Genomic DNA, 12,971 nt, shown 5'->3' with positions numbered 1-12,971 from the left:
GAGATATGAGTTGTTGACTATGAGTTGGTTATTCATTGATTGTACGAAAACGCATTGGTAACTCGATGTTATAAAACGTGCCTTTGTGAATAATTCAACAAGTAGTTAGTACAAGCATATCAGTCGAAGTTTATCTGTTCCTTCTAGAAATAGAAGCGATATCTGGGCCCCTCGATGATTTGGTTTTGACCTATGTACCGGGCCCGGTCAGAACCTAATTGATGTGTTCAATTTAGTTCTATGTCGAAACAAATCAGAGATCGAGAAACAAATGCTGGACAATAAGTAAGACCATGTTCCATGTGTTTGTCCGGCTGATATCATGAGAACAGAGGATTATATGATCACTTATCTTAAATGGCGTATCATCATCATCTCAGTTCCGAGAGACTTTGAAAGAGCTACGATTGCTAGTCGGATTTTGAAGTCATATTCGCAAATATAGTTATTAGACTTATCCAAGTGGGAGACTGTTGGATATAGTGTCTAAGTCCATAACTTTATTTGGTATGTACTTGACCCGACCCGGCATGGTCCATTTGGGTTGCATGGCATTGCAATACTTGGATAGACTAAATGAGAGAATAAGGCACTTATGATTATTAATATATTATAAGTTCTAATATATTAATAATAGTATTATTTAATTAGTATTGATCAAGTATTAATCTAGTATTAATTTGGTGATCAAAGTGAGACTAATTAAATATATAGGGTTGATTATGACAATCATCAATTCTTTTATGGTGGATTAATGATCCATGGTTTATGGGTTATGGATGTAACCATATGGAGCTCCATGGATAGTCCATGGGAGTTACAAATCCATGGGTCATGGGAAATCAAGAGTCATGACAATTAAGGGCATTCATGTGTAAACCCTAATTGTGACAACACTATAAAAGGAACCCTATGGCTAGCAAAAAGTGGACCTAGTGGACATAGTGTTACTAGAGAGGGCATAACCAAATTTGAGTGCTAGAAGTATTCTCTCAAGTTATTCCAAGTCTTGTGGTGTTGTGTGAAGCATTTGAGGCACAACATTTGGGGTGCTAGGCTCACAAAGTCTTGAAGGAATCCAAGCAACAACAAGGTATGTATTTCTACTAGTTTTATGTTTTATGTAATCCCCATGCCATGCTAGTTAGGAAATAACCTTGAAAAAGAAATTTGCATGTATATAGAGAAAACATAGATTCAAGGTTATTAGGGTTGCATGCACACTTAGGAAGTGTTAGAATGCTCAAAAACCCATCAGCTTTTAGTCGTTCACGGATCTGAACGATCTTCTCTGTAGTTTTCCGTATGATCTTAGGACTAGTGAGTGTGCTATTAGGCACTTGTCCCCTTTCTAGCTGCGTGTCACCCACCTCATCCCCTCACAGAGGTGATCTGCACTTGCGCCCATATAGGGCTTCGAATGGGGCAACCTTAATGCTAGCGTGATAACTGTTATTGTATGAGAATTCGATGAGCGGTAAATGGACATCCCAGGCTTTACCGAAGTCTATCACACAAGCTCTCAACATGTCTTCCAGTGTCTGAATGGTTCTCTCGCTCTGCCCGTCGGTTTGAGGATGATAAGTTGTACTCATGTTGAGTCTGGTTCCCAAGGAATTTTGTAGTGATTACCAAAACCGTGAGGTAAATCTACTATCTCTGTCAGAGATAATGAATATTGGCACACCATGTAACCGTACAATCTCCTTGATGTACGTCCTTGTTAGTTTCTCCATTTTGTCAGTCTCCTTTATTGACCGGAAATGCGTGGATTTGGTTAATCTATCGACGATTACCCAAATGGTGTCAAGTCTACCCATCGTCTTGGGTAACTTGGTTATGAAGCCCATGGTTATCTGCTCCCACTTCCACTCGGGTATATCTGGTTGTTGTAGCAAACCCAAGGGCTTTTGGTATTCTACCTTGACCTTGGCGCAAGTTAAGCACTTGCCCACATAGGTAGCGATTTCTACCTTCATGTTTGGCCACCATTAAAGTTTCTTGAGGTGCAGATACATCTTGTCTGAACCAGGATGAATGGAGTATTTGTTCGTATGAGCCTCATTCATGACAACATCTCTGTACCCTCCAAATTTCGGTGTCCAGATTCGATTCATGAGATAATAAGCCCCGTCACCCTTGACCTCAAGGTTTTTATCCATTCCCCACAAGGCTTCACTTGCGACGTTTTCAGGTTTCAAGGCTTCAAGTTGTGCCTCTTTGATCTGCATGGACAGGTGTGAATGGATGGTCATGGTCAATGATTTTACTCGGCGGCCCGAGTATTCTTTTCGACTTAGGGAATCCGCTACTACGTTGGCCTTGCCTGGATTATAACGAATATCGCATTCGTAGTCATTTAGTAGCTCTACCCATCGTCGTTGTCTCATGTTGAGCTCATTTTGATTGAGAATGTGCTGGAGACTCTTATGATCAGTGAAGATTGTGCACTTTGTGCCATAAAGGTATTGTCTCCAAATCTTTAGGGCAAATACTAATGCTCCTAATTCGAGGTCATGTGTGGTATAGTTGACTTCGTGAGTCTTAAGTTGTATCGAGGCATAGACAATGACCTTTCCTCGTTGCATGAGTATGCAACCTAGGCCCTGCTTGGACGCACCGTAGTAGACCACAAAGTCTTCCGTCCCTTCTGGGAGAGACAAGATTGGAGCACTACATAGGGCTTGTTTTAACGTTTGGAAGGCAGTTTCTTCTTTATCCTCCCAGTTGAAGGTTACTCCTTTCTAAGTCAAGGTAGTGAGTGGCTTTGCGATTTTAGAAAAATTATGTATGAATCTTCGGTAGTAGCCTGCAAGACCCAAAAACTGGCGGATTTATGTCGGTGTTCTTGGTGCTGCCCAGTTTTCAATTGCCTTGATTTTGGAGGGATCCACATGTATTCATTCCTCGCTGACCACGTGTCCCAAGAAGTCCACCCTTCAAATCCAGAATTCGCATTTCAAAAATTTCGCATACAGTTTCTCCGCCCTTAACGTCTCCAAGACTTGTCGTAGGTGCTGACTATGTTCTTCCTTACTTCGTGAATAGATGAGTATGTCATCGATGAATACTATCACGAATTTATCTAAGTAAGGTCGGTATACACGGTTCATCAGGTCCATGAACACAACGGGTGTATTAGTCAACCTGAAGGGCATCACTACAAACTCATAGCGACCGTAGCGAGTTCTAAATGTCGTTTTAGGGATATCTCCCTCCTGGACTCACAGCTGACGGTACCCCGACCTTAGATCATTTTTTGAGAAGTAGCTCGATCCTTGCAGTTGATCGAAAAGGTCGTCGATTCTAGGTAGGGGATAACGGTTCTTGATAGTGAGTTTGTTCCGTTGGATTAGATGTCTAAGCCCATAACTATTATCGGTATGTATTCGACCCGATAGTAGCATGGTCCATTTGGGTTGCATATCATCAGGACAATTTGTTAGTATGGACTTTTGAGAGAAGAGGTTATATATGATTTATTAATATATTATAAGTTCTAATATATTAATATGAAATCATATGTTTTAATTAGTGTTGATCAAGAATTAATTTGGAATTAATTTAGTGATCAAAAGATACTAATTAAATCTTTGGGGACTAATTATGGTACTTAGTTATATTTATATGTGTTGGGCTTATGATCCATGTTGGACCAAGTTTATGTATGGATACATAAAGAGTTGGGCCATATGAACCATGGATCATAAAACCCATGGGTATGGGTTTGGGTTATATCCATGACTCTTAGAATTCAACACATATAAATACATATACGATGACCTAAAACCGCCAACCCTAGTGTGTGTGCATGTTCTTGGAGTTCATGAAGGTTTTAGAGTGCATGGAGATTCTCTCTCAAGTCCTACCTTTGTCCTTGATGTGTTGTGACTTCATTTGAGGCTTCCACACTATTGGGGCTAAGCTCTTAAGGCCAAATGCATCAAGACTTCCAGCCATATGAAAAGGTATGTTACACTAACTAGTATCTTGTGTAGTTTACATCTTTGTATGCTAGTTATAGGCTTAATACCTTGGAAATACCTTTGCATGTATAATTAGTGAAAGCATATATCCAAGGTATTTAGGGTTGTATTTGCACCATAGGATGTTGTATTATACTAAAAACCAACAGTGGTATCAGAGCCATGGGTTGTTTTCATGTTATACTTGCTTTTTAAGGCTGAAAATCGAAGTTTTTTGCTGTCTGGACAGCTGACTCGATGAGTCCATGCCTAAAAAGTGCACACAATCATCCAACTCGTCGAGTTGGTTCATGCACTCGACGAGTTGGACCCCCAGACAACATATTTTCGACTTTTAAGGCTGGAATTGGACTAGAATCATTACCCTAAGCTGTTTTTGAACTTATAAACCTGTTTTTGATGTGGTAATGATCATTCTAATCCAATTCAAAAGATAATTGTCATAAAATTCATGTTTTGTATTAGTTTAATGGTTAGGCTAATTACATGAAAGTTGATTGATTTGAATTATCTTGTTCATATGAGTTTAATCTATATCATAGTTTCTTGACATGTTTGTTAGTTGAATTGATGATCTTAATGTGTTTTTAATGGATTCCATAACTTGTCCTCAAGTTATGGAAAACCAAAAGTTTTGTGTTAAGTTTTCATTAAAAACCATAGGTTACACATTGGAAGAGTTCTTTTGTCATAAATTGTTTTATGAACTCCATAACTTGTCCTCAATTTATGGATGTTCAAGAGTCTCTTCATTAAAAGTTTTTTAAGTCCTTCATTAAACTCATATGTTATGGAATTGAAAAGTTTTTGAATTGTTCAAAACTCGCCCTCAAGTTTTGGAATTTGTAAAGTTACCCCCCATGTATACTTTAATTCCAAGTTAGACCCTTAGAATTTTAAAGTTTAAAATTCAACACTTATACTATTATAATATTAATGGTTAATATGTATATATATATATATATATATATATATATATATATATATATATATATATATATATATGTATAAGAACAATGTCGTCTTACCGTTAGTAGGCCTCATTCACGAAGCCGGTCTATAAGGGGGGTATAAGGTTACTGACTATAAAATGACAGTTTAATGGGTGTCCACTCTCACCCACCACTTCCTTGACTGGTGGAGGGTCGTTAGCCGAACGGGTAGGACAATGACTTTAATTCTCATTAAAAGTATAATGTTTATTATAAAGTAACTAAATGTTTTATAAATTCCCAATCTTAGTTACTTTAGGAAAATGTGAATTTGGTGCTAACCCATGAAATTTACACTTTGTACCTTACCAAGTCGTTAGTGGAGCGTGTGTGGTTAACCGGCACACTAACATGGACTATTAAGAGTGGTGAAGGGTAACTTAATGTTTATTATAGATCGGTGGAGCGCGTGTGGTTAACCGGCACATCGATTAGGTGATAAAATTAAGGGTACCAAGTTAATTACCTTGTTTTGTGATCCTCGGCATCCCAGTCACAAAACTTGAAGGGCACAATCGAGATTTAAACATGCCATTGAAGAGTTCAATGAATCTCAAAAGATCTAGGAGTTTCAAACCAATTAAAACCTAATACCTATTTCGTTTTTCATGGTGGAAATTGGTGAATCGTCATTCGCCTACCTTCAAATATTTTATAGCTTGGATTACGGCATCCCTCTTCCAAGTTATAAAATATTGTGTTGGGTCCTAGCCTTAATATTTCATATTGGGTGTTATATTAATGACCTAAATCAACTAACTTGAATATCTCCCATTGTAGATGTCTAGTTCAGACAACTATGATCTTCCCAAATCTCTTCGAACACGTTTTCTCCATCTCCTCCAATTATTCTCCCTAACCCACAAGTTCTTGAATAGTTCAAGGTCACTCAAGCCCTATTGGCAAGCAAAGTCTATGAATGCTCACATCTTGAAGATGAAGTCACTTATTGACAAGCCGGGAGAGTTGGGTGTCAAGGTCTTGAGGAAGTTGGTTGTTGACTGGGTTCTTCAGTCACTTTCTAAGTCACATAGAGAGTTCCTTTAGGACCATGACATGACCCTTAATGATCTTACCTATTTGCTTGATGCTTCTGAATCAGCAATGATTTGGAGCACAGGTAAAGCAAATTTGATTGGAAGATCGACTTCACAAACTTCCATGGACATTGACAATGGTAACTTTGGAAATCCAGAAAAGCTTTCTCTTCCCAATGGAAAGAGATCGGCCATAGTCAACTCGGTTGACCAAATGGTAAAGAGAAAGGATAAGTCTGAGATAGTCCCGTGTACCATTCCCAAAGAGTCCATATGTTTCTATTGCCAAAGGAAGGGGCATTGGTTGTGAAGCTGCCCTGTTTACCTGAAAGATCATAAGGTTGGTAAAGTCAAAAAGGTTTGACTCTTCTTCAGGTAAAGTCCGCTATATAACTCTATTAAGTTACTATTCTGAGATTCGTATTACATGATGTGACTAAGACACATGTTGATGTTTTAAGAATCAAAGAAAAGAGGAAGCTTAAAGGAAGAATATGCTGATTCTGATCACGAAGATGGATTTCGATCGCATGGTTCGGTGATCAGAATTTTGATCTGTTGCTTAAGAGTTGTGATAGATTTCTTAGGAATAAATAACAACATGTTCTTCATATGCATTTGCGTTGTAAGGATAAGTTTTTCCGCAAGTTTTAAAATAAAAGAAAAAAGTTTTAATTTTATTTATTTTAAATATCCTTACAATGGTATTTGTGAGGAAAAAAAATTGTTGTTTATATGATTCCATTGATAGCAATATTGGAAAAATGTATTTGATTCTTTCGTTTGTGGTAGTGTCATAATTTATCAAATAAGGAAAGATTCTCATCACCCAAGTTTCAGTTGGATAGAAACTTGGAATCATGCAACTTTTATTGTATGATGAATGATAATTTTCATCTTTAGAAAATTAAGACTAATTCCTTGAGCACATGTATATGTGAGTCAAATGAAGGATTAGGGGATCGGGAACACTTGAGTGTGCTCTGGTCAGGTCCACCACATAGAACGATAAGACTATTCGTCATGATTTACTAAAGTTTAGTAAATATGGTTATGATTACAAGTTTAAGTGTAATTCTGAAACATTGGAAAAGTTTCAATGTAAGGCAGAATGAATGAGAAGAATCAAATTAGGCAGAAAGATAAAAGTTTCTCCAATCTGAAAAGATGGGAGAGTACTTGAGTATCTTGTTTTATGATTATCTTAGTGATTATGAAATCATATCACAATTGATTCTCTAAGGGCATCTTAGTGCATTTGTTTGACTAAGAAGAGGAATCGTGAATTGTTGAAATGGTTAAATCAAAAGATGAATCATACTTCGTTCCAAAATTGAGTCATAAAGTAATACTCCAAGATTGTAATTTGAGTGACAAAATCTTAAGAAAGGTTTAAAACACTTGTCAAATGTAGAATGAGATGGTTCTTATTATTGTACATTTGAAATTGGCAAGTTGTGATGACTTGGATAAGACAAAGACCAACTAAGACTAATTGTGTGAAGTGTTTTTCTTGATAAGAATCCGCACTAACTCTTGAATATTTGTTTTTTCAAGGAATGGTTCTTGACAAGAGAATCTTATATGTCAAGAGGACAGTGGGAGTCTTAAAGGTCTTGAAAGTTTCAAAAACTAATCAAGGGTGAAACCTATTATTTATCACTAGCTCACGACTTGAGGCTTGTAACCTATCGTGTTGACATATTCTTATTTCTATGCTCATTCCAGTTAAAGTTGACTATGCATGTGAGTTCTGTGAGTTCTCAATTGTTTGCATAACAACCTGGAAGCAATGGTAGGCCCTTGTGCTGCCAAGTGGCCAGAAGTTAAGATTGCACAAGTTTGGTCCATATGAGTTTGGATTTGTCACTAACCTTCCCTTGTGGTTATGACAAATTCAAATGGATAGGAACACATACACCATAAAAAAAAATCTAAGTGTCATAAGGTTTCCCTTCGATTCATAAAAATGATGGTGAGGAAACGCTTTCACTAAATAGATTTTAAGTAGATAGCAATTGTGATATTTGCATTCTTAAAGTCGTTAGTGGAGCGTGTGTGGTTAACCGGCACGCTAACATGGACTTGTGAGAAATGGCAAAGGTCTAAACAATTAAGACTATGATTACGACATCCCTTTTCATAGTTCTAAAAATTGTTTAGACACTCATATGAGCTGTCTAAGGAAAAGTGTATGATTTTGATAAAGTTTCATCAAAGCATCTTGTATCAGAAATCTGAACTTTGGTAAGAAAGTCAATAAAGTATTGATTTCTAGAAGTCCAGCTGATTTCTGGATACATGTCAAAGCTAGTGGGAGCATAAGTGTTACGCTAATAATTATCATGTAAGTGGGAGCATGATTATTATGTTAAGTGTTAATTATAGAAAACAAAAGTTTCAATTGGGAAAAGTTGTTTTGCTATAATTAAGGGAGAGGAAATTATACTTCATTTCAATTCTAAAAGCTTAGATTGAGATTTTGATCATCTTTAGTCAAGAATATATATATATGAATTTTATGTTGGAATGGTTCAACATAAGGAAATTCTCTATCTATATTGCGTTCTCAAAATTTGATTATGATTACGGCATCCCTCTTCATAGTCAAATTTTGAAAACATGGCAAATAAAAAATATATTGTAGCAAAAGATTGGTCTATGATCACGTCTTTATATGAGACATCATGAATCATGTCCCGTATGCTTCAGATATAGGATCGATTACATGTGCTATAATATTTATCCTTTCTAAATTTTCCGAATGCCTAAGGCATTAAGAGGGGAAAAGATCTAGAATTGGATATGACTAAAATGATTAAGCAATTGTCGAGGACAATCAAAGGTTTCCAAAGATTGGTTGCTCATGGACAATTGGAAGTATAGTGTTAAATTTTTGGAAAGGACCATATTGACATATTTTGAAAATAGGCAACTCTTGTTCAGAAGTGATAGTCAAAATGGGAATATGCAAATGTTTCCATAGGTGGAAGTTATCCATTAAATCTGTGGAAGATTAGAAAAACTTAATGCAAGAAGGATGTTCAAAGCAATGTACTTTGAATTTGAGACTTCGTTTCCATGGAATTGCTCTCCATTGGAATACTCTGTAATGTCTGTTGGCAAGTCTTTGTGACTTTGTGCATAGTCATTACAAGGGGATCAATGCATATAAGTTTAGAATCTAACAGATTTTGGTAAGTGGCAGGAATTTGGAATTCTTACATTTACAATAAGGATTTGGGATTGTGAGATGAGCATCATTGGAATCATGTTCAATTGGTCTATTTCACACAGTAAGGATCATAGACAAACATAGCGTGTATGCTTGGAGCATGTCATGACTATTGTTTTGATTCAAGTATAAAGTTGATTATTTGAAACATTATACAATGAATAAGGAGTAATCAATATGGTGTTTAAATAAAAGGTGTTTTATTTACTCTCAAAGGTTATTGGGACCATAGAGTGATTAGTATTATTCTTGTGTTTCACTTTGCATGTTTTGACTTCCAAAATAGCTAGGTTATTCTTTCCGAATGACTAAGTTATTCAAATTATCCACAGTCGGTCATATGTTGGAAGTAGGTATGAATCAAGACTGTCATGAAGTTGGTTGTAGATGTCTAAGGTGTTGGACATAGCAAAGAGTTGCTACAACATTCATGAGTGCTCATAATTTCTGGGTATTGGATTAAACCCACGCTCATTTGACTCACTTGATGGATTTTATCACGAGTGATCATGAGATGATAATATCTTATATTCTTCAAACCTAGAGATATGAGTTATTGACTATGAGTTGGTTGTACATTGATTATACGAAAACGCATCAGTAACTTGATGTTATAAAACGTGCCTTTGTGTATGATTCAACAAGTAGTTAGTACAAGCATATGAGTCGAAGTTTATCCATTCCTTTTACCCTTGGAGGGATAAAAGCGATATCTGTGGGCCCCTCGATGATTAGTGATGACAAACGTAAGTGCTCGGTCGGGCCTAGACTGATTTGATTTGTTCAATTAGTCAGTCGTCATAAATCAAAAATCGGGAAACAACAAATGGACAGAGATAATGATTATAATCCATGTCTCAGTCCATATGATATCTAGAATGGAGGAATATATGATCCATTATCTAATGGACATGTCATTGACTTGGTCAGAGTTCGACAACGGCTTTTAAGAGCTACGATTTCTAGTCGCGATCTTGGAGTCATACGCAATAATAGTTTTAGACTTATCCTAGTGGGAGACTGTTGGATTAGATGTCTAAGCCCATAACTATTATCGGTATGTATTCGACCCGATAGTAGCATGGTCCATTTGGGTTGCATATCATCAGGACAATTTGTTAGGATGGACTTTTGAGAGAAGAGGTTATATATGATTTATTAATATATTATAAGTTCTAATATATTAATATGAAATCATATGTTTTAATTAGTGTTGATCAAGAATTAATTTGGAATTAATTTAGTGATCAAAAGATACTAATTAAATCTATGGGGACTAATTATGGTAATTAGTTATATTTATATGTGTTGGGCTTATGATCCATGTTGGACCAAGTTTATGTATGGATACATAAAGAGTTGGGTCATATGAACCATGGATCATAAAACCCATGGGTATGGGTTTGGGTTATACCCATGACTCTTAGAATTCAACACATATAAATACATATATGATGACCTAAAACCGCCAACCCTAGTGTGTGTGCATGTTCTTGGAGTTCATGAAGGTTTTAGAGTGTATGGGGATTCTCTCTCAAGTCCTACCTTTGTCCTTGATGTGTTGTGACTTCATTTGAGGCTTCCACACTATTGGGGCTAAGCTCTTAAGGCCAAATGCATCAAGACTTCCAGCCATATGAAAAGGTATGTTACACTAACTAGTATCTTGTGTAGTTTACATCTTTGTATGCTAGTTATAGGCTTAATACCTTGGAAACACCTTTGCATGTATAATTAGTGAAAACATAGATCCAAGGTATTTAGGGTTGTATGTGCACCATAGGATGTTGTATTATACTAAAAACCAACAGTGGTATCAGAGCCATGGGTTGTTTTCATGTTATACTTGCTTTTTAAGGCTGAAAATCGAAGTTTTTTGCTGTCTGGACAGCTGACTCGACGAGTCCAGGGAGTGACTCGACGAGTCCATACACTCGACGAGTTGGACCCCCAGACAACATATTTTCGACTTTTAGTCGAGTTGACTTGGTTGACTCGTTGACTTTGTTTGATCCCGAATTGACAGTTGTCACATCATCCCCCAGTTAGAAGGAATTCCGTCCCAAAATTTGCACCTTGGGTAGGTTCTCACGAGCTAGGGAAAAGATGTGGGTATTTCTGTTCATTTGGTCCTATCGTTCCCAAGTGAATTCAGGCCCTTGCTTGGCGTTCTAATGGACCTTCACTATGGGTATGCGACTTTGTTTCGTTCTTTTGACCTCCATGTCCATGATTTCCACAGGTTCCTCGACGATGTGGAGGTTCTCATTTACTTCAATTTCGTCAAGCGGAATGACAAGAGTCTCATCAGACAAGCACTTCTTCAAGTTAGACACATGGAAGGTGGGGTGTACGTTACTGAGTTCTTGCGATCGTCGAAGTTTGTAAGCTACCGGGCCGATCCTGTCAAGGATCTCAAATGACCCGATATACCTTGGATTCAGTTTCCCATGTTTTCCAAAACGTATCATTCCCTTCCAGGGCGAGACCTTTAACAGCACGCGGTCACCCACCTGGAATTCCAAGGGTTTGCATCGGTTATCCGCATAGCTCTTTTGTCGATCTCGGGATGCTTTTAGTCGTTCACGGATCTGAACGATCTTCTCTGTAGTTTCCCGTATGATCTTAGGTCTAGTGAGTGTGCTATTAGGCACTTGTCCCCTTTCTAGCTGCGTGTCACCCACCTCAACCCATCACAGAGGTTATCTGCACTTGCGCCCATATAGGGCTTCGAATGGGGCAACCTTAATGCTAGCGTGATAACTGTTATTGTATGAGAATTCGATGAGCGGTAAATGGACATCCCAGGCTTTACCGAAGTCTATCACACAAGCTCTCAACATGTCTTCCAGCGTCTGAATGGTTCTCTCGCTCTGCCCGTCGGTTTGAGGATGATAAGCTGTACTCATGTTGAGTCTGGTTCCCAAGGAATTTTGTAGTGATTACCAAAACCGTGAGGTAAATCTACTATCTCTGTCAGAGATAATGAATATTGGCACACCATGTAATCATACAATCTCCTTGATGTACGTCCTTGTTAGTTTCTCCATTTTGTCAGTCTCCTTTATTGGCAGGAAATGCTTGGATTTGGTTAATCTATCGACGATTACCCAAATGGTGTCAAGTCCACCCGTCGTCTTGGGTAACTTGGTTATGAAGCCCATGGTTATCCGCTCCCACTTCTACTCGGGTATATCCGCTTGTTGTAGCAAACCCAAGGGCTTTTGGTATTCTACCTTGACCTTGGCGCAAGTTAGGAACTTGCCCATATAGGTAGCGATTTGTACCTTCATGTTTGGCCACCATTAAAGTTTCTTGAGGTGCAGATACATCTTGTCTGAACCGGGATGAACGGAGTATTTGTTCATGTGAGCCTCGTTCATGACAACATCTCTGTACCCTCCAAATTTCGGTGTCCAGATTCGATTCATGAGATAATAAGCCCCGTCACCCTTGACCTCAAGGTTTTTATCCATTCCCCGCAAGGCTTCACTTGCGACGTTTTCAGGTTTCAAGGCTTCAAGTTGTGCCTCTTTGATCTGCATAGACAGGTGTGAATGGATGGTCATGGTCAATGATTTTACTCGGCGGCCCGAGTATTCTTTTCGACTTAGGGAATCCGCTACTGCGTTGGCCTTGCCTGGATTATAATGAATTTCGCATTCGTAGTCATTTAGTAGCTCTACCCATCGTCGTTGTCTCATGTTGAGCTCATTTTGAT

At 37.8% G+C, this 12,971-nt stretch overlaps 1 pseudogene; it reads left to right on the top strand.

The window, feature by feature from the left end:
* The window catches only part of LOC145127729 (glucan endo-1,3-beta-glucosidase 11-like), a 37,695-nt pseudogene that overhangs the window by 14,524 nt on the left and 10,200 nt on the right, over nt 1-12,971 (top strand).

Source organism: Lactuca virosa, chromosome 7 (assembly GCF_052849685.1).
Source record: "Lactuca virosa cultivar CGN04683 chromosome 7, Lactuca_virosa_CGN04683_v6, whole genome shotgun sequence".
NCBI lineage: Eukaryota > Viridiplantae > Streptophyta > Magnoliopsida > Asterales > Asteraceae > Lactuca > Lactuca virosa.
This window is presented reverse-complemented; position numbering and strand designations above follow the sequence as displayed.